A 22,822-nucleotide genomic window follows, 5' to 3' on the forward strand; every position below is an offset into this window, starting at 1 on the left:
AAAGGACATTCTTAAATTAGTGTGATTGAAATTATTACAGTTAATTATTGCAGTGCCATAAAAGCTGATCATTGTTTCGTAACTTAATTTTCTTTTCTTTCTTTCTTGTATTTATTTTTTTTTAAGAGAGACAGGATAGCTGTCTGCTGCTCAGGCTGAGGTACAGTGTTGTGACTCTATAGTTCACTGCAGGCTCGAACTCCTGGGCTTGAGCAATAATCCCACGTCAGCCTCCCGAGTAACTGGGACTACAGATGTGTAGCACCACGTCCGACTCACTTTTAAACAAATGTTTTTAGAGATAGGGGTCTCTCTATGTTGCTCAGGCTTGTACCTTAATTGTATATTGATTTCCTTCCCAATAGTTAAAAACCTTTTCCCAAATTCCCAAATGTCTGATGTCATTTTTTAAAAAGAAAAAAATCAAACTAATGAAAACATATTGTCTTCCACATCAGAGTACCCATTTCTTATGCTTGTTCTTCAAAATGTAGTACCCCAAATAACATATATCAGATTCCAATGTTTCTATCCAGACCTCAGTCAACTCTAAATTAGAGCATTTGTATAATATAAGTGCCTAGAATAACCTCACATAGCAACAATCAGCTGAACTAACCTATGCTTACATAGGGAGTACAAAGTTTAGGACAACCTGCCAACTAAATTTTCTCCTCCAAAGACTAAAAATTGCCTAGTTTTTGTTTGTTTGCCCTCATTGGGAGTCTTTAAAATGAAAAATTTTGGCTCCAGCATTTTTAAATGAAATCAGATCAAAAACAGTAGAAAAAACTATAGACAAAAACCTATGTATATGGAAAGACAACATAGTCTGCTACCCTTTATTTATATACAGCTTTAATTCTGTTAAATTGCTATACCACATTTTTATTTTTGCCCCTGAACTATGCTGATACCATATATTATAAATGAATGCTTTGTAATTCCCTTTAGGTTAACTTATTTAGCACTTACTATCTACATCAATAACGTTATCATTTATCTCAATAAAATACATTTTTTCATGTATGTGTATCTTATCTACACTGCTATGTTAGAGCAATTTTACAGAAAGACTCAGTCAACTGTTTTTATAGTGCTCTTATTTCTTAACGCAGTGCTTTAAGCAGATTTGGTACTATCTTGTAATAAAAATTATCATAGAGATAAAAGGCTTCATCAATAAAGTGTTATAAAATATTCCACTGCTGTCTAGTCATTCATTCATTAAAAAGCACTTTTAATGCAGTTTCCTTTCTCTTCTTCTAAATTCAAATACGGATGTTCTTTTTAAATTTAGGCCTTTGCACTTTGTCTAAATTGACCAAGCTATTATGGTCTTCTGTAGTTCTTAAACAAATATCTCTTTGGTGTCTCTTAAATCTTTTCTGTGTTTATAAAAAGGCTGCCAAGTGTTTTTAGTCTCTTTTCAGAATTTATATTATCCTAGTCTTTCAGTTCCTAATATACAACTCAAGAATTGGTGTTCATTTAGAGTACTGTCTTCATACTATGTACTTTAAAAAAGTGAGCCTATGTCTTAAAATAGTATATGACTTCAATAGGATAGCAGAACTAAAACTAGGATTAAAGTCTAGCATTCAGAAACACCTGTTAACTTATTCTCAATTTCTTGTAACTCAGGCTACAGAACGTAGTGAACTTTTACTTTTTTCTTCTTTGTTTATCTTTACTTGTTTTTCTTTCATATAATTCTCATAATATTTTTCATTTCTAAATAAAATTAATTTTGACAGTAAATTGAATATAAAATTGGATATACATACACTTAAGAGTAATGCAGAATTGTAGCACAATGTGTCTTGGGCTTAATGTTTTCATGTAAAAGGTTATTTGGTGGTAGATTTCTTTAGGAGCAGGGTCTTAGGAGCCATCAAAATAGTTAACTTGTCTCATTTTCACTCAGTTCAAATCTCTCATTTAGTTATAATAGAACTTAAAAATCTTATTTGCAAATCCATGATGCAAACTGGATGGAAGTTTATTTTGTAATGCAAGAGTGAGAACTTGACTGTAATTCATTCATTTTTATCATTTAAACTTTGATTAATTCTAAGAATAGTTGAAGTTACTGTGAGAAATATTTGAGAATCTAAAGAATTAATTTAGGAGAGTCTCAATGACCAAGAAGGCATATAAGATTAAATTCGAAGTGATGTAATGAAAACATTGTAATATATTTTGACACAACCCATTCATTTGATATATTGTTTATCATATCTATGTATTTCAGGAGGTCATAGTCATAAACTTTGAATATCCTTTTTTAAAATCTCTAATAATTGAAGTGAAATTAATTGTGATATGAAATAATAAAATTGTAAAAACTTAGTGTAGCTTGCAGATTATTAATTGTTATGGAACTTTTTGATTCATTACTAAAAGCTGATATGTCACTACCCATCTCCATAGACATAGTAATATGTGTTTTAGAGAAATCATCCACTGTATCTTGTAATAAGAGCCAAAAGATATTTTCAATAGAATTAATAAATTATTGCTTAGATTTCTTTTTAACAAAGCAATTTTTATCAAGACCTATCTGGCGAAGTACAATAACAACAATAGGAAGAAATTAGAATCTCTCTCATTACCTGCTTCTGTAATTGTGCGTACATAAAGTATGCCTGAAGGCTTTGGAAAGAGAGATTCTGCAAACTGAATACTAATTTTGTGAATATTGTAATTTCATGTCTGCCATCCATGTTCAAGCTGGTTGTGTCTTGAGGAGCAGCTGAGGCTTTATGGAAAACTTTGTAAAACATTCTATTTAGAAGCAATTCTTGTTCTTTGCATTATGTGCTCTGGGTATTTTTCTTCCTTTGTGTTTTATTTTGAGAGCATTTGTATGAAAACAAGATCTTTGTTTCTTACAAGCACATCTGCTCTTGCTGCTTATAGATTAGGAGAAGTCATCATCCTCTGTGACATCATAATCATTTCCATGGCAACCAGTTTGGCTTACCTTCTTTGAAAATGTAATAAAAAGTTACAGAACAGCAGCAAAGTGTTTATCTCAAAACAGATACATAATAACTTCTTAGTGATCTGCACCCACTGTGTGTGGCCCTTTCATTACAAGGCACCAAAGCTTTAGCCTATTGCGTTTAATTCCCTTAAAGTTCGTGTGACAATTCCTGTTACCCACAATTTAGAGAAAAAATAGAATGCTTGAAGAAACAAATTCTGAAGTGACCAACTTTATTGTACCTTAATGCCCTGTCACATGGCTTGGCTTAGTTCACTAAGGGAAAAAAATATGTGAGACCTTGGTGTTTTATGTCCTACTGTAAATAATTATACAGATTTGAATAACATCTGGAAAAATCTTGAAGCCCTTTACTTGAAATGATTTGATGAACAGGCACTACATTCACTCAACCACTTTAGTGCTGTCACTAGTGTGATGAAATGTGGCTATGAAAGACCTCAGAAAATAATCATTTGGATAGCCAGCCAGCCAAGGCTGCTAAAAAGCACTGGAACTAGGAACAGACTTCGTAGCATGTTCTACTACATCAATATTTGTTAAAATTATGAATTTTTAGACACAATAGTCAAGCAATCCATAAAGAAATATTTATTGAGTACTTGTACTGGGGGTCGTGTGTGAAATAACAGTAGTATAGACACAATATCTGACCTCCTAAGCCTTTCTTTGAGATTAATGTCTAATTATTCCTGTCACAGTTTTTTTCCAGCACTACCAAAATGTTTTTAATTAAATCCTTATTCCTTTAAATTGTTCCATTTTATTTTTAAAAGCATATATGTTTGATATGAACCACAAGTAGTTCAGGAGAGTTGTTTAGCTGGGCCTCAGTAAGCTCTTTTGTGTTGAATACTAAGAACATTTGGAGATACAGAACTCAGAGGCAGCTGTTGACTGGGTGTACTTGCATTCAGAATGGCAGCAATGGGATATGTGATCTTGGACCTGGCTATGGGATAACGGAGCATGCATATGAGAAGAGATATCTGCAATACGTATGTCCTCTATTCCTTGCTGTGCCATCCATATATTAGCATTTTTAATGTCCCATGACACAGAATTCCAGTAGACCTATGATGTTAGGGAGTTTAGCAAATGCAAACCACGGTCACTCAGGCCTGTCATCCCAGCACTTTGGGAGGTGGGAGGTAGGAGGATTGTTTGAGCTCAGGAATTTGAGACCAGTTTGGGTAACATGGTGAAACCCTATCTCTACAAAAAAAATTTAAAAAATTAGCCAGGGGTGGTAATGTGCGCCTGTTGTCCCAGCTACTTGGGAGGATTGCTTGAACCAGGAAGGTGGCGGTTGCAGTAAGCCATGATCATGCCACTGCCCTGTCTCAAAAAAAAAAAAAAAAAAAAAACGAGTAAAGTTATCCATGTTACTTCTACGACTCGGTGAGCAGAGCACTGACAGCTTCTAGAAACCACGTTTTTCCATTGGAACCAAAACATGCTTTGGACACAAAAAGAAGTCAGGAGCATTCTAAGAAGCACAAAAGTCCAAAGAATCTTACCATATCCTTTATCTTTGGGTATATTTCCCTGTATTTGCCACCATTTACACTAAAATGATGTCATGGAAAGAAAGGGAATGATAGAGCAATTCCTTCTCCTTTTATTCCTGCCTTAGGAAGGAATAATGTAAGCCAAAGGTAGAGAGCATTGCTAGACTATGCACACATTGAGAAGCAAAATAAAAATAGCCAAATTACTTGTGTGCAGCATCTCCACTGTTCTGGGAAAAAGAAAATGCATAGGCATGTATAAGCTCAAGAAATACAAATTGTGTAAGTTCAGTAATTCTGCATGCAAGTTAAATACTATTGTGTCTGTATTTAAAACTGGCATTGCACAAGATAAAGATGAACGTTAAAATTAGATTTTCCCTTATTTAGAATGGCATTAAGTAACAAATATAAAACACCATTACCAGTCAAAATGTACCACAGAAGATAAGAGAAAGTTTTGTATTTTAGTACTTTTAATGGCACATCTTCCTTGCTTTTTTGAACTCTCTTACATTTTCAATTTGAACTGCAAATTATTTAGCAAGACCTCGATTGGGTGATCTATATTGTCTCCCCAGCATAACTGCAATAAAAGTTTCCATTCAGAAAAAGGAAGAATAGGATACACAGAGCAGTCAATGACCCATGGAAATCATTAAATCCTTCTGGGTAGGCACCGCAACTACCCAAAATGTAAGGTAGTTTCTCGTCTGTTCATGATTCTTCTTTCCGTGGCTCTTGGCTACTGTCTCTAAGTTTCTTTCTTAACCATTACTGCCCTCCATGGCAATATCAGAAATAATTGTTGGGGAATATTATCTTCTTGGGGCTTGCACAGCTTTCATATGTATCTTCCTTCCCATGGGTTATTTTTAAGGCCTTTGTAGCCTAACACATGAGTTCTTTAGCACTATAATTTCAAAAATTTCTTAGTAAATTTCTGATCTATTTGCTTCCAGTTAGTTCCCTGTGCCAAGGTTTTTACTAGACGTAGTTACTCAACTCTCCTTACTCTTTGTTTTCTAGTCCTGTTTCTTCTTCGGCTTGATGGCAGGTACCTTGAGGCTATCTGAAACAATATGCGACAGTGGAAAAGTATCTCTTTTAATCTGATATTTACCGAAGGGCTGAGTTGTTTGAGAAATCTCACTGGCTCTTTGTCACTCAGGACCTTTTTTATTTGGGGTCCAAAAGCTATCAACTTTTCAACCATGTAAGGCCCTTGATCTCTGAACTTCGTTCTGTCCATTCTGTGCTTGGAAATCAGCCTGAGCTCACCTGAGTGCATATATTTCTTGCTTAAATTGTGGCCAACTCACTGTCACTCCGACAGTTCCAACTGCTTGCCCTAGAGCCACAGACTCAGTAGATGTGTGGTCTGCTTTCCAAGCTCTCCCATGACAGGTTTACTGAAAATCTGCTGAGACACAGCGGAACACTCCAGACATCCAGGCTGCTCTATCATAGCCTCACTTTCTGTTGGCCAGCCGCTAAACTAATGCCACTTATTTCTGGATATTGTGATTATAGTAGCACATGTCAAAGTACCAATTTCTGTACTTAGCAAGGTGGGAGAGCTACCATAACCAAACACCAAAATCTCAACGTCTTAATATACTAAAAGTTAATTTCTACTCACATAACATTTTACTGTGAGTTTATAATGAGTGACGCACCACTCGGTAATTCAGAGAACCAGGCTCCTTCCATCTTTAATTATTTTATTTTGAATGAACAAAACTTTTATTTTTGAAAATCTTGGTTTAAAACTTTTAGTTGCAGCAATTAAAAGATCTGTTTAGAAGTTTGGTTTGGCTGGGCATGGTGGCTCAATCCTGTAATCACAGCACTTTAGGAGACTGAGGTGAATGGATCACTTGAGCTCAGGAGTTCAAGACCAGCCTGGGCAAATGGCAAAACCTGGTATCTACGAAGAATACAAAAATTAGCCAGATGTGATGGGTGCGCCTGTGGTCCCGGCTACTAGGGAGGCTGAGGTAGGAGGATCACTTGAGCCCAGAAGGTGGAGGTTGCAGTGAACCGGGGTCATGCCACTGTACTCCAGCCTGGGTGACAGAGTCAGACCTTGTCTCAAAAAAAAAAAAAAAGTAATTTGGTTTATTGTAATGCTTGGATTTAGTGCTTGTCATAGTTAAAGACTTCTCACAATCAGACGTAGAACTAAATGAAAGAATTATATATTTGTCTGCACTGAAAACATCATGATACTGTTTTCAATCCTACTCACCAATTTCTACAAAGATGATTTTGAAATTTGACTTATAAATTTTAGTTTCCATCTTTATATGTTAATAATTCTTACAAAGTAATCAAAGGATTGGATATTTTGTTTTTGACAAATGCATTTCAAACACACTGTAATATTTTTGGCATGTCAGAAAATTCCATATTTAAATTTTTTAGCTATCAGAATATGAAAAGTGTTTTTAAAGATGGCAGATTTACTTACATTGCGTAAACTGTAAAAGAATGTTCTAGTAGAGACCATCCCCAAAATCCCTTTTCAAAATGTATATTCTTTTTGAAAGTAATTACTGTTTCACTTATTGTTAAAATATGACCTCTACCATTAAGGAATTGATTATTTATATTTTTGCAGGTATCTATTAGCCAGTATAGATAGCCACTGGCTACCACAGAAAATGTCACCAACCAAAAGCTGACAGTCAAGAGAGCCCTTTCTCAGGGCTAAGGAGAAGGAGTGAAAAATAAATCTAGAGGGGCCAATGAAAGATATCTGACACACATAAAGTCAGTCACACATGGGTGAACTGTAAGAGACTGAAAGTAAATAAAGGAATGAAGGTGTCATTGTCAAGCCCTCCAGTTATGGAATTCCTCCATTTCCCTCAAAAAACCTCATATAATCATATGTGAAAAAAGACTATTAGAGTCTCTAATGGGACCTCTTTTCTAAACAAACTGAGAAATGAAGCAACATGTAGCATATGAAGGCAAATTCTCGTGTTTAGTATTATGAAATCTAGATTAAAGAACGTAGCTTAATGTAAGTGCCAGATGGGCCTGCTACAAAGACCCCAGATATAGCAAACTTACTCAATCCATCTAGGTGTTGCTATAGAGAGGCAGTGTCCCCCAGGGAGAGGATGGAATTCTGGTAGTCCAGGGAGAGGACTGACAGTATTGGGTTGGAGGGGTGGAAAGACCAAGACTTTGCCTAGGAAAGTCCCTTCTAATAAGGTTTGTGAAAACGATGTTCCCTTCTACTGAAGATTGGCTAATGAGCAGATCTAGTGAGGATACCAGGGTCAACTCAAATACTAAATATCAATAAAGTATAATGTATTTCTTTTTAGATAAAAATAAATATAAGTTCTAATATTTTCTTTCTTTAACCCTGAGAGATTTTTCTGCAGACCTCTTAGGGTATACCGCTTTTGAAGCTGTTGGGCTGAAATGTGCACTATTGGACCACTATTGGCAAGTTTTGTTCTAGTCCAGTTCCTGGTAATCATCCTGGCCAAAGGTGGGAAGAATTTCATACTGTGGGCAAAATTTGCCTCAAACACTATTTTGACTCTCATCCAGGTGCACTGGAAGCTGACTTAGTCCCAGTACCACTTCCAACCAAGCTCCAGGCCTATCTTCCACTGAACATGTCTTCTAGCTCTTTGTGAATAGCTAAGCATCAACATGTCATCACTGCTTAATTCAAAACTGACTGCTATTGACAGTGTGTCAGCCTTATGATTATATATGAAGGACAATATATTATGTCAATGTACTTAAGTCTTTATCTCTCATGAAGGTTGGAATGGGTTTTATTTTTTATCTGATTGACTCTCAGCAAATCAAGCAAGAGGTCTTAAGAAGAAAAAGTAGAAATACCATACAATTCAGTTTATACAATGAATAGAATTTTCTGTTCCTACTCCAATGGCTTCATAGTAAGAAAAGAATTTGAAACAACAGAAAGACTAAAATGGGAGACTAATGGCATTTATGCTGTCTTCTATCCTTTTTTTGTTGTTAGAATCTATTTTTTTAAGTAAACTTTTTAATTTTAGATTAGTTTTAGGTTTACAGGAAAAAAGTTACAAAAACTGTACAACTAAACTGTACAATTCACTGTCAGTTCCAAAACCACCTTTAAAGTTTTTTTTTTTTTTTTAACTTGTTGGCTGTTCACACTCCAGTTCCAAAACCATTTTTAAAGTTTGTTTGTTTTTTTGGTTTTTTTGCTTGTTTGGTTGTTGGGATTGGTTTGCTTTTCATTTTTTGAAATCACATGCGTTTAATGTTACTTCAGGGCAATAATTTCAAGATTTGTGTAGGAAGATAACACTGCCATATTCCAGAGATGTGGGGTAATAAAAACACCCTACTTAGTTAGAATAAGAATTCAGAGCCATGACCTCTGGTCTTCTTAAGTAAATACAAGAGAGTTTAAAGCTGCCCTCTGGGCAAATATTTTAGGGGCTGATGAGCATTTAGCTTCACTTAAGATATAACTTGTCATCAATATACCGAAGTGACTGACAATTTCTATTTACTGTTTAACACAAATGAACCCAGAATCCACTGAAGTCCCTTGTCAACTCCAGGACAAAAAAGGAGGTACATCTTGAGGAGTAAGTAGAACAACATTTGAAAGTCTAAGAAGGTCACCAGTCTTTGGATGAGTCTGTAGTAGCTTAGACGCTTGTTGCCCAATAACCCAAAGAGGAGAATAAACAAATTCAAAATGAGGGAGAGTGACTGTCCCTTTAGCACTTAAAGCCCATGCCCTTGGAAGCAGAAATCCTAAATCTCCACCAAGAAACTACGCTGGTGCTCAATAAGTATTTGTTAACTAATTGACTCTGAAGAAACTTGGTAGTTTTTACTCTGTATAAAGAGTGAGAAGTGGCCACTGAGTTGCCTAAGAACACAGAGAAGGCTTAGGAAGAAGAAATTTATTCTCTAGCACTGTATTTACTAATTGGGGTTCTCCAGAGAAACAGAATCAATAGGAGATCGATATATTGATTTATTATGAGAATTGGCTCACATAATTATGGAGGCCAAGAAGTCCCTCCTTCTACTGTATGCAAGCTGGAGAACCAGGAAAGCTGGTGGTGCAGTCAGCCCACTGGGTTCCATGGATGCAACCCATCATGGATAGAAAATATTCAGAAACGAAAATTCTTAAAAACAAAATACAAACTAAAAAAATACAGTATAACAACTATTCACATAATATTTACATTTTATTAGGTAGTATAAGTAATCTATAAGTGATTTAAAATAATCACTTATTATTCAGATCAGATGGCTGTAGATGTGTGATATTAGTTCTGAGGCCTCTGTTCTGTTCCGTTGGTCTATATCTCTGTTTTGGTACCAGTACCATGCTGTTTTGGTTACTGTAGCCTTGTAGTATAGTTTGAAGTCAGGTAGCATGATTAGGCAATCTTTCAAACCTCTCCCAAACCTGTGGTTTCCTCATACTTGTGTGTCAGACTCGTGCATTGTCAATAATATGCATAGTGTGGCATTCACTGAGTGATTGCTCAACAAACCTAGTATCATTTTAGGTAATGGAGAATCACTATAGACTTTGGATGAGCAAAGCAAATTAAGCAGTATTGCCCATGAAACAGGTTTGGTATATAAGATGGAGTCAAGAAATTGAGATGGGAAAAAGAAAAACCGAAGTGATTTCAAGGTAGGGGGCTGCACTGTGGAAACCTAGTTTCTTTGAGATTGAAGCATTGAGGAGTAGTTTACAAACTTAGGAGGTTGTAGCAAGAGGTGTTAACTGAATATTTAAGTTTTATGTGGAAAGGATGACATGATGGAAGCTCTGTATGGAGAGGGAGAGCAGATACAGTGAAAGAGAGACAAGTGCTAAGCAAGTTTATGGTCAAAGAAGAAAGGGATTAAGGCTTAAATCTTAGTGAATCTGAACCTTGTGAGGATACCATTTGCAAGGAGTTGGTCATGTTGCTGGAGAGACGTTATGGAGAAGACACATAGCCTGGTGGATTTAAGGAAAGCCAAGAATTTTAAATTATTTGTGTCATGTGAAGATTCAACCAAGAATTTGACATTGTTAAGGATAGCAACCAAATTTTAAATACCGGGAGAAAAACATGAGGCAGATTATGAAATTCTGAAAATAACAAAGAAGGGCCAGTCTTTCCTGGGGGATGAAGACAGAGAGAAAGGTAGAAATGCAAAAAGGCTGAAAAGTGGTATATCGTGATAGCTAGACATCAAAGAATAAAATGGAAGAGTAAGTGTGAGTGAAAAATCTGGAGATCCAAGAATCAGTTATTTTCTCTTCTTCCCATCAAGTAGGCATGAGAAAGGCAAGCAAAGGTATAGTTTCTGTAAGACTAGATATATATTGTAGTATTTTCTGAGGAAATCCAGTCTCACTTAAGGAGAGTGAGTAATGAAATAAGGTCAGAAAATGATGACTCCAATCTATTTAACATTTATTTTGTGACAATTATACACAAGGAACTATGCCAGGAGTTTAAGTAAGTGAAATAGAAGTTTTACAAGACGTAGTAGAAAAACTGGACTCACTGTGGGAAACAGAAACGTAGAAGGGTAGACTCAAACTTGGAAGTTGGGAAGCAGTAGCAGGGGAGTTTCGGACCTCTGCTAGAAAGAGTGAATAACAGGAATTTAGGAGAAGTTGGTTCAGAGGCCTCTGCAGAACATCAAAGATGTTTCCAAACAAGGGATATCAAGCCTCTCCACAAACATGGACATATAAATCCATTTCAATGTTTGGAATAGACTGTCTCACTATGAATTAAGCACCCACCTTCATCCATGAAACTGACCATGTTTCAGTTTTGAAAAATTGACTTTCAGATGTTAGTTGGGGAAAGGGCAAGATGAAGGGGTGATTCTTCATAGAATGTAAGAGCAAAAACAACTTTGCTTCTAAAAACAGCTTTCTCTATTTGAAACAGAATACTTACCTGGGGGATTAGAATAAACAACATTTCATTGTTTCTTCACTTCAATTAATTGAATATAATGATGTCCTTAATTTACTAAAAGACCTTGAAATGCTTCTTGAAATCACAGAGAAAAGTGTGAATTGTATGTTTATTTCCTGTTCAACAGTCACCTCAAATGCCACCTCTTCCAAGAAGGCCTTTGTATGGGAAGGAAGATATGTATGGCTGCATGGAATGGGGCTGCAGTGGACATAGTTGGTTGCCTGCTAGTATCCCTTCTACATTACCCTCACTGTCAAACAGCCACATATTTTGGGTAGAATTAAGCCAGTCCAGTTACCCTAAGATTGAATCCTGATTAGCTGATGCCAATCTGACTGACACAGTCACAAGCCCCCTTACAGCAGAGATAAGTTCATAGATAGGGCATGTGAATCAGGGAATAAGCCAACTTAATACACAGAATTTCCCTGGTTAAAGAGATTAGTCAAGGGTCAGCACAGGGCTTATGTGGTCAAGTTAGGAGGAAGCCCAAGACTTTAGTTGATGCTTTGGGTAAGAAATTTAGTCTATCAACCATTTTCTCATTCTCTCATGCCCACCCACCCTCTTATCATGGTTGTCATTCCAATGTGTCATTGCAAAATTGCATATTCCAAAATACTAGTCATTCTACAACCACAAGGTTAACCAGGCTTGCAATAAACTTACCACAATAGAAAGAAACTTAGAGAAACAAAACTGCTCCTTGGTGAATACCATAGAGCTGCTGGATCAAACCTTGCCTGCAACTTCTACCGCTAGTGGTCTTTTGAGTTTGTAAGTTCATAAATTACCTTTCATTGACTTAAAACCAGTTAAATATGATAACTGAGACACCTTTCTGAATTACCTTTGTACTCATATTTTATTTCATTTTTCTAAATATTTTATTTTTCCCATGTATTTCAATCTTACCACATATTGTCTTGCACTAAATCTATTTACCTACATTTCTTATCTTTTCTCACACACTTTGAGCTCCTTGAGGGCAAGGACTGTAGTTTATGTATTTTCATATTTCTCGCAGCTTTCATGATGTCGCTTTGCATATAGCCATGCTTAATGAATATTTGTAGTATGAGTAAATCAAACTTGTAAACTTGTGCATTTTATCTCACTACCACCATGTTGTAGATAACACATGTTAATAATTTAAAACTGTTGAATAAACTGAATATAAAACCATCATTGTTTTATTATTTAATTTTATTATCTTGAGTAAGGGGGGATTTGCATTAAGATTTGGGTACACTGAAGATAGTCAAAGGCCAAAAGAAATTTACCGACTGGGCGTTGTGGCTCATACCTGTAATCCCAGCACTGTGGGAGGCTGAGGCAGGCAGATAACAAGGTCAGGAGTTTAAGCCCAGCCTGGCCAATATGGTGAAACCCCATCACTACTAAAAATACAAAAATTAGCCAGGCATGGTGGCTGGCACCTGTAGTCTCAGCTACTGGGGAGGCTGAGGCAGAAGAATCACTCGAACTCAGGAGGTGGAGATTGCAGTGAGCCGAGATCATGCCACTGCACTCCAGCCTAGGTGAAAGAGCAAGACCTAGTCTCAAAAAAAAAAGAAGAAAGAAATTTGTCTTGCTTTTAATTCAAGTCTTGACACTTACTATGCTTCATCTTAATATACTATATCGTACTATATTTACTTTATATATCATATATATGCATCTTACTATATTTGATCTGGGCAGAATTATTCATTTCTCTTGTTCTCAGTTTTCTTATCTATAAAATGGTGATAAAAATAATATCAATCTTATAAGATTGCTATAAGGTTTAAATGAGTTAATAAAACCAAAACACTCACATCAATGTCAGATATACTAAATACTTAATAAGTGCTGGCAATTTTTCTTGTTCTTCTATGATATTGTTGTTATTGTTGTGATATTATTATAATTATCATCTGAGTTGAGAAATACTTGTAGGGTTTTTCATGTTAAAAACGTAGATTTTTTAAAAATTAATTTTTTATTTTAACTCACTGTTTAATACAGTTAATTTAGAATTATCTAATTACTTTTTATTGTAATTTTCGTTGAGATAATTGTACATGTACTCACATGACACTGTGAGAAATAATACACAAATGTTCCTTGTATACTTTGGTTTCTTCAAATGGTAACATTTTGTAAAACCATAATATAATATTCAACCATATTGATGCAATCCAGCAATCTTATTCAGACTTCTCATTTTTATTTGTACTCATTTGTGAGTTCATGCATATGCATGAGTGTATAGTGTACATGCGCGTGTGAAGTTCTTTACAATTTCATTTCCTGCATTTTTGCCTGTATGTGACAGTCAAGATACTGAACAGTTCCAATAACACACCCACCTCTCATCCTTTCTGTACTTACTTTTTGAACTCAAAATTAGTTGTGTTTTTTAAATAAATAAAAAACAAACCAAAAAAATCCTTATGAATCAAGCACCCTTACTGCTTGCTATTTCCACTGCTAGCTTACAAAGGTCCAGGTTCATTTGCTAATGGTCATACGCTTTTGATGCAGATTTCCCTGGGCAATGCTCATTAACATGCACAACCGACTGTGTATCTTTGTGCATGTATATATATATTACTGTAGTATCTCTATACATATTTATCTCTCTGTCTAGAATGCAATCGAGAATACAAAGTCTCATTAATTTACTTATTCCATACTCTCTAGTCATTTATTTGAATTACAAGAATCTATTCATTATTATTAAAGTCAAACTCATGACTTTGCTGTCTAGCTCAGTCACTCCAAGATTTAATTTCACCATCTATATATATCATTTTACCCATGTTCATCAGATGTATATGACATTAAAGTCCATTTGTGAAAAATATTAAAATATAAGCACATGTGGTGTTTTATTTGTATTTTAAATATGAAATGCTAACATACATATAAATATTAAAAATAAAATTATTTCTAGATTATTAATGTCTTCTAAGAGTAAAATTAGTCAGAAATGCCTATCAGTCAACAATCGTATTGATGAAGGTATAAAAAATTACAGAAAACTGGAAATTTATGATAACAAAGGGTAAATGTGGCAAGACGAACTCAGAAGGTGTGCTGTACATGCTTTAAATAATCTCAGTGCAAAGGGACTAGGCATTCAGGAACTACTTTGGAGATACTTGACCTAGCTATGTTCCCTTCCCAGTCATCTGCTCTGACAGCTGGCCACATCTCTTGAGGTTTTCTCACCAGGAAATGGAAATAAGCCCATTATTTGCAAGAGATTAAATATTGATCAGAATTTTATATTTATTTCATATTAAAATCTATATGTAAGTGCTTCATTATTGAGTTCAATTTCTGTATGATTGTTCAGTTCAAATAGCAACACAATAGAATTTGCTTCTATTGTAAATTCTAAAAAATTAGTAGTACATCATATACAATGACAGAGATGAGTCTTTGTATGAGATTTAGCTCTAACCACAAAATAAGTGTTAAGTGAATGGCCAACATGATAAAATATTGGAAGCAAAATAACTGAAAAGAAAACGATCATAGGTGCTGGAGTCAGAAGGCAAGAGCGCCTGGCTCTGCCGAGCGAAACATTCAAACTCTCTGGGGTTGGCTTCCACATGTGCAAAATGACAATAATAATAGAATCTACTTTCTAGTTGTTGTGTGGGTTAAATTATTTGATACGTGTATTGCACTTAAAATGTTCTCAAGTATATAATAATTATTTCAATAAATGTCAGCTATTACTCAATAAGACGTATTTTCAATCGTAATCTCAACTTTTATTCTGAGTACCCACCCTGATATATAAAACTATATTGAAAAAAAATCTTTCATAATTGTTAAAGCAGCAATATAAGAGATCTTGCTATAATACTCAGAGATAACCAGGGGCAATTAGCTGATTTTGTCATTAGAATTACTTCTTTATCATGAGAATTAACAGTGAGCAACATGTCTGGTTATGTACAACAGAATGAAACTCATAAAAGTTTGCTACCTAAAGTGGGTTTTTAAAATGTATGCTGAGAGGGCAATCTACAGAGATTTCAGAGTTTTGCTAAATATTACAAGTAAATATTGAGTATAGAGGGAAAATCGAGAATGGGTATATAAGCTGTTAGCTTTATATGATATTTCATTTCTCTTTTATCTCCTCTGTCATCATTCCTCTACTAGACATTTCCCAGCACCTTGCTATCTGTTATTGTTATTGCTTATTTATCATACACCATATTTAATACCAAGCATGACATTGTATTGATCAACCCATTATGCCTTTCCAGCTTGTCCATCTACTTGATTCTGATGGCTTTACACATTAGCTCTTTTGAACGATGTTGTAATTGGATTCAGAGTCTCCTGGTGCATACTACTTCTTGAGAATATATTAGGCACTTCAGTAAGCTGCTTTAGTTTTTTCTGGGCAAACAACAGTAGATTTTGCTTTTATGCACTAATTACTCATTCTTACTCCCTTTTGCAAGCTTTTCTTCTTCTGCCTATCTCTTACCTGTTTTCTTTATGATTCTATCTTACATTCTTTTCAATTCCTAATCTTCATGGTCTGCTTAGATGAACTTTTCTTCAATAGCTCCAACTATAAGTTATCTACTGAATAACTAAAAAGGGTAATGCACCAGACTTTAGATCTCTATATTGAGTGTATCTATCTGGCCTTAGGATACTTCTAAGCGGATATCCTACTGACATCCAAACTCAACATGTCTACACTGAACTAATCGTCTCTCCAAATCTGCTAGTACTTAGAACAGAGAACGGCACCTGTGAATTACCGTTAACTCCAGTCTGCTTAATCCCCACAGTTAGTCAGTCACCAGTCCTTGATGAATCTATTTTATAAATAACTTTTTACTGGCCTGTCTTTCTAATCTCTGTGACAATCCAATTCCAGTCCACCAGCATCTCTTTCTCAGGTTATTGCAAATCTTAATAAGTGGTTTTCCTTCATCCAAAATATTTTCCTGGATGCTATCAAAACAATCTTTCTTAAGTGTGAATCTAATTGCACCATTATTTCAATTAAAACCCTTCAATAACTGCTTGCTCTGAGAATAGAATTGAAACTCTTTGTTGTGACTCCTAGCACTATCCTAGGAGTCAACTTATTTACCGGCAAAAGCATAAGTTTTGAGATTATATGCCTGCATTTAAATCTGAACTCTTCATTCATCCATGCATCCATCCATTCATTTTTGAGTAACCACTTTGTGCCTAGCATAGTTCTTGCCTCTGTGGATACACTGATAAAGCCTCCCTTCGGGAACTTTTATTTTCGAGGCATAAAATAATTAACAAGAGAAGAAGTATAGTACTTCAGATGATGACAAAATGTTCTCGAGTGATGGTTGTGATGAAATTGATGTGCATATTTAGTAGTATTCAGAAATATGGAAAAAAGGGGGTAAGTCTTCAAGGTGGAGGTGTATTAAATAGACTTTTATTTTCTGCAGTAGTATCATTGCAAAGCTAAGTGTTTCTGGAGCACTTTATGTTTGAAAAATGTATTAATTTTTATTATCTAAAAGAATCTCTAGTTGCTTTGTGGAAGAGACAATGAGAAAGCTAGAGTGGAAGCAGGGAAACAGTTAAGAGAATGATTTGCAATTCTTGAGGGCAGATATAAAACTAGAGTTGTAGTAGTAGACATGGTGAGGAGTTGTCTGACTCTGAGCATATTTCGAATGTACAGCTATAGGTCATCCTAATGGATTTGAAGATAGGAAAAAGAGAAGGATGACTTCAAGGTTTTGACTTGAGAAACTGCACCTGCTGGCATTATTTTTTGAGATGGGAAAGAATTAGGGAAGATCCTATTAATATTTGGATTTCAAAGGAGAGAACCCAGAACCTGTTCTATTTCAGATGGCTGGTACATGTCCAAGTGAAAATATCAGACAGGAAGTTGAATATGAAAGTATAGCATTCAGCTGAATAGTTTGGTGTTGTCCATCATTTGCATATGGTTTTAAAGCCATGGGCTAAGTGAGGATACTCAGGAACAAGTGTTGATCAGGGCATGCTAATAAATGTTTAAGGAATTACTCTCTTCTAAAAAAATGTATACATACACACAAACATACACACACATACATACACATATATGTATATATCAGCAGATTAGTCTATCCCTCTAGATAGGACTCGCTCAGTCTAATTTGCCAGCGTCCCTTCTACCCACTCAGCTATGCATCTGCACTCACATGGAACCTTGTCACTCATCTATATTACCAGTCTCTTCCTTTGACTTTGGAGTTTGTTAATCAGCAGTAGTCCTTCTTTCTAGGTCCTGTCCATTTTATTTATTTACTCCATGCTCTATTACAAGCTATTTGTCTCAATGTCACATGGCAGATGAAATCATGTATCATTAGTCCCAGCTTCCTTAGATCCAGGCCAATGTCAGTCATGGCAGGGAAAGGACAAGCTGGAAAATACTGCACTTTCTAAAGATATTTCTCAATGCAAATAAAGATTATTCTTCAACCGCTTGAAATTTTAAAATTTCTTCTTGTTGAACTGTGAAGCTGACACACTGCATATAGCTGCTGGGTTGTGGGTGCTCAGGAATTATGTTTTCAAGGGAAAATTACCAGGTTGCCTTGAATAATAATACACATGTTTGTGGCATCTTCTTAGAGAAGGCAATAGCAGTATGCAATGAATATCAGTATATTAGCTTTGATCAGTCCTCAAAGTTGAGAGCAACAGGTCAAAACATTTTCAAAATCCTTTTCAAAATATGGTAAAGAAGACTCATTTTATCTTAATTTTTTAAAGTAAAGTGATAATTTCATATATAATAAAAAGAGCCACAAAATTTATTACGGAAATGATTGAATGTGGAAAGATTATACACTGAATAGCCCATGAACCCGGTTTGTCAGGAAGGGATTGTAAGGGTCAAAGGGTTACAACTGGATGCTAAACACTGTCTGAATTAATTGCCCCCTCAATGAGGGCATAAGATTAGCTTTCAACCATATGCCATAATTTTTTAAACGATTTTTTTCTTCTCTGGAAGATGTATAGAGTATAACTAAAAAGCAATAAAAAATTCCACATTAAAACCAGAATCATTACTTTGTAGTGAAATAGCAGTCATAATTTCCTCTTCTAAAATTTTTATCCTTTTCTCTGTTCTCTTTGCTCTCTCTGCTCTACCCTCTTCCTTTGCATGAGTTTACATGTCTTGTGATATTTTTCTTTTTCCCTCAGAGCATAGACACAATTTCCTGTGTGGCACTCAGCATCTCCAAGACCTAGGATGTGCCTTGAGAGGTATGGTACTATTTTGAGGTAAGTTATAACATAAAACTGCACTAGCTGCCTCGTTTGTGAAAAGTATACCAAATTCTCAGATACGTGGTAAGCAGTTACTGGTAAAAACACAATCCTAATGGTTTTCATGATTGATGTTTGCAAAGCCAGAAATAATTCTGATCATGTTGCATCCCAATTATAGGACTCTAGCAGTGAGAAAGGATTTTGTACTTTATGAGGTTTAGTAGATATTATATTTAGACTTTTTTCTGTAGTAGAAAAAATACTTCAGAAATTTTTTCTTGTACTAGTTTGTGGAACATTAATGAAATACACACACACAGTTTTACTTTTATTGGTAAGATTTCAAGAAGGATGTGACAGATGATTCTCATGGAATATGAAGATTTTTCAGCTAATCTTTAAATTACTTTCATTTTTAATTTTTGTGGGTATATAGTAGGTATATTATATTTAAGGGGTACATGAGATATTTTGGTACAGGTGTGCAATGTGTAATAATCACAGCACGGGAACTTTAAATTACTTTTAAAAGGAGACATCACTTCTCCATTTTGTTTACCTTTTCCAATAAAGTGTAAGACTCAGTGAGCACTCTCTCAGTTATTTGAAAAATTATTTTGTCTTACTTTGGCATAATTTTTGGAATTAGCTTTCTGCAATGCTCATTGGCCTACACATTAATTATAAACTGCTTGACCTTAATTGATTTCTCATCCATCTATTAGTCCAAATTCATATTTCGGGTTTAAATAACTTAAGGAACATGATCTGACTCATGAAAAACTTCCATTGACTTTACTGGAGTCTGTGAAATTTTGTCAGACATCCAGAATCGAATTCATTGCTACATCCCAGAATACAAACTACAAACGAGAAACTGATGAACTTTGTACCACGTAGCAGGGTAATGTTCTTTTAATGTTTTTCCTGGTTTCAATAAGATTTCTTTATAAATACATAGCATTTATAATGACATTTAGATTCCTGGTAGATAATTATTCACTTATACTAGAGACATATGCTGAATGATTTTCTTACATAAAATATTAACATTACCACTTGTTATTATCATTATTCTTAGTTTCCTTTAAATTTACTTTTTAGGCACCCCAGTTAAGTGCAGCCTATGTACAGAAACAATAAATTTTTGCTGGTTGTTTATTCTTAAAATATCTAGGCCTAGTTTTAATGGCTACAGTGGATAGCTGAAAAATTTTCCTCATGTTGTTGGAATGTAAGATGAATCAAAAGGAAGTTAACAATTCCAGAATGATGGTAGCATAAGGGCACATATTCTACTCCCGAACAAAAACGTACTTCTGTGATCGGAAGTAAACCAACGACAGGTACAGTGCAGTGGGATGCAGAGTGCACAGGGGAGTAATACTGACGTCGGGAATGATACCAAACACAGACCACAAATCTTAAAGAAGTTCTTCCAAATATGGCAGCATTTAGAACCCAGATACCATTTTTTTTTTTTTTTTTCCTAGGGTAGCACAGACTTATAGGAAAGTGAGTAAATTCTGGGAAACCATAATATTAGAGAGACAAAGGTTGGCACTGCAGGCAGGCTCTGAGGAATGATGGGGACTTGAGCTTCTTTCCCACCAGAGTTCAACAACATTCCTAGGCCATGCTGGCATCTCTGGAATGTAAAGTGAGCACTCTGCCCCTCCTCACTTTGCTTCTCTGATCTGACATTTTCGTAGTTACCAAGTTCCCTCAGATGAAGGAGGGGAGAACCCTAATTTGAAGAGGGGAGGCCTGAAGTGGACAGGAACAGTACCAAGGAGACCAGAGGAGGCAAAGCATTAAAAATTGAAGAAACAGCATAAATAACAGAAGACTGAAACTGAGGTGAGCGGGGAAACTCACACTCTGCAAGCAATTAGCCCAGGTTCCAGTCCTAGTGCACTGTTTACTTACTTGGTATGTGCTACCAAGCAAGTTTCTTAACCTGTTTGTGCCTCAGTTTTCTCATCAATAAAATGGGTATGATAACCTACATGTAGGAATTAAATGATAATATGTTATTTATATAACAAGAGATTATGACAATACCTGGCACATACCAAGAATTCTGTAAATGCTGATTGCTTTTATTAAATTAAGTCATTTAATACATTTACTTTAAGTTATTAAATTAAATATTGCTATTACTAAATCTAAATAAAAATGAGATTAAACAACTTATGGATTTAATAGACAAAATCTCCAATGACGTCAAAAGTCGTCTGTATGATATGTAAAAGAGAGCTAAAATAATGCAACTCAAAAGGTAATAGCAAAGGACATTATGCTAGAAACGCTAATCACTATTGCGTAGTCACATTCACTCCTTGTAATAGTATCCCAACAACAGGAATAAGGGCGGCGTTCTTTTTCCTCTGACTCTAGCCCACCTCTGGCTACAGCTGATTGGATCAAGGACAGACACTTGACCAAGGACAGTCACACTGTGCTTTATGTCCCGGCAGAAAAAGGCTCTGGTTAAGATCAATTTTTTTTTTTTTAATTTGGGTAATTAAATCAATGAGCTGAACAGAAGTGTGAATCAGTAACTCCTTGTAGCCATAAACGAAGTACAGTTGAAAAAAGAACACAGGAACTCAAGTTTGCCCTGGGCTGCCTGGTGGGAAACAGACCTGGATCTGCAAAGGTGTTATGTATCTCCGCAGAGGAAGCCTTCTCTGCCCCTGGTTTCGGCCCTCAGAGCCCTCAATGACAGCAGTAGCGTCTTCTACTAAGCTATGTTTCTATGGATAAGGTTGGGATCCTGACAGTGAATAAGGTTATCCTGCAACATGGGGAGCTGAGAATTCTTGGCACCCGAGCCTCTCTGAGGCAGTTACCAATGCAAGCTCCCTCCCACATGTGAGGAGACATCCCTTTTTAAGTCCATCCTGTGACCAAAGCTTGGAATGCAGCACTGGCTTTTGGAAATAAGCAAAGACAGATTAAGGAAGAAAGGGCCTTTACTGTGAGTTCTGACTGATATTTCCCTTCAGGGCCTTGAGGCTTAAGCCTTTCTTTCTAGAAGAATGGGGAGGGGAGGAGCTAGTCCCATTTGTTGCTAAGCGACTAAAGCTTTCTCGGGTCACGTTTGCAGCTATTGAGAATCAGTGACAAGGTGGATGTAGCGATGCAGGGAGAAGCCTCTCATTTCAAGATTTCTGGTTCTGTATTTTAAACCATGGAGTTCCCAAGAACAAAACTGATTGGAAGTCCATCAAAGTTCAAGAATGGTGTTTTTAGAAATAAGCCAAGCCTTAGAAGGAGGGATAAGTTTCAGACTTAAACCAACACAGCAGGGCATCTTATCTTCCTCTGCAAACTCCAGGCCCAATACAAAGGATGCTAAGAATAAATTTAACAAAAAATATACTCAACCTGTATGAAGAAAAACACACAAACCAACCAACCAAATGAAGGGCCTGAAATAATAGAATGAGTGGAGAGTCATGACATGTCCTTTTTGGAAAGACAGGCATTGTAAAGATGTAAATTTTCTGTAAACTATTTGTAAGTATAACAGAGATCCCTTTTGTATTTGACATGACAACATAACTCTCATTTATTTGGAAGACTAAATGTAGGACTATCCAGAAACACTCTGAGAAAAAAAGAATAACAAGTAGGAATTTGCCTGTGGTGTATTAAATCATATTGTTAAGGTGTGACAATGGAAAATGTGATAGTGTTTGATACCAGCATCAGAGTAAACAGGCAGATCAATGGAAGAGATTAAAAAGTCCAGAAGCAAACCCAGCTGTAAGTCCCTGGGAATTTAGTATGCACTATAGGTGACATTTCAAATCAATGTACTGAATGGGTTTTCCAAAAACATGTTTTGGAACAAATGGCTAGTGTTTGCAAAAATGTAAGAGAACCCTGCCTCCCACTAAATTATATTTTGAAATTTCAGGCTGGGCACGGTGGCTCATACTTGTAAACCAGAAAAGCCAGCACTTTGGGAGGCCAAGGTAGGAGGATCACTTGAGGCCAGGAGTTCA

At 35.7% G+C, this 22,822-nt stretch overlaps 1 long non-coding RNA gene across 1 annotated transcript; it reads left to right on the top strand.

Moving 5' to 3' along the window:
- Positions 1 to 20,525: 20,525 nt before the first annotated feature.
- LOC113222644 lies at positions 20,526 to 22,082 on the top strand. The gene is made up of 3 exons (XR_003308493.1): positions 20,526 to 20,666; positions 21,224 to 21,298; positions 21,919 to 22,082. It is a non-coding gene; the product is annotated as an uncharacterized LOC113222644 (long non-coding RNA).
- The last annotated feature ends 740 nt before the right edge of the window (positions 22,083 to 22,822 follow it).

This window comes from Piliocolobus tephrosceles, chromosome 11, assembly GCF_002776525.5.
Source record: "Piliocolobus tephrosceles isolate RC106 chromosome 11, ASM277652v3, whole genome shotgun sequence".
NCBI lineage: Eukaryota > Metazoa > Chordata > Mammalia > Primates > Cercopithecidae > Piliocolobus > Piliocolobus tephrosceles.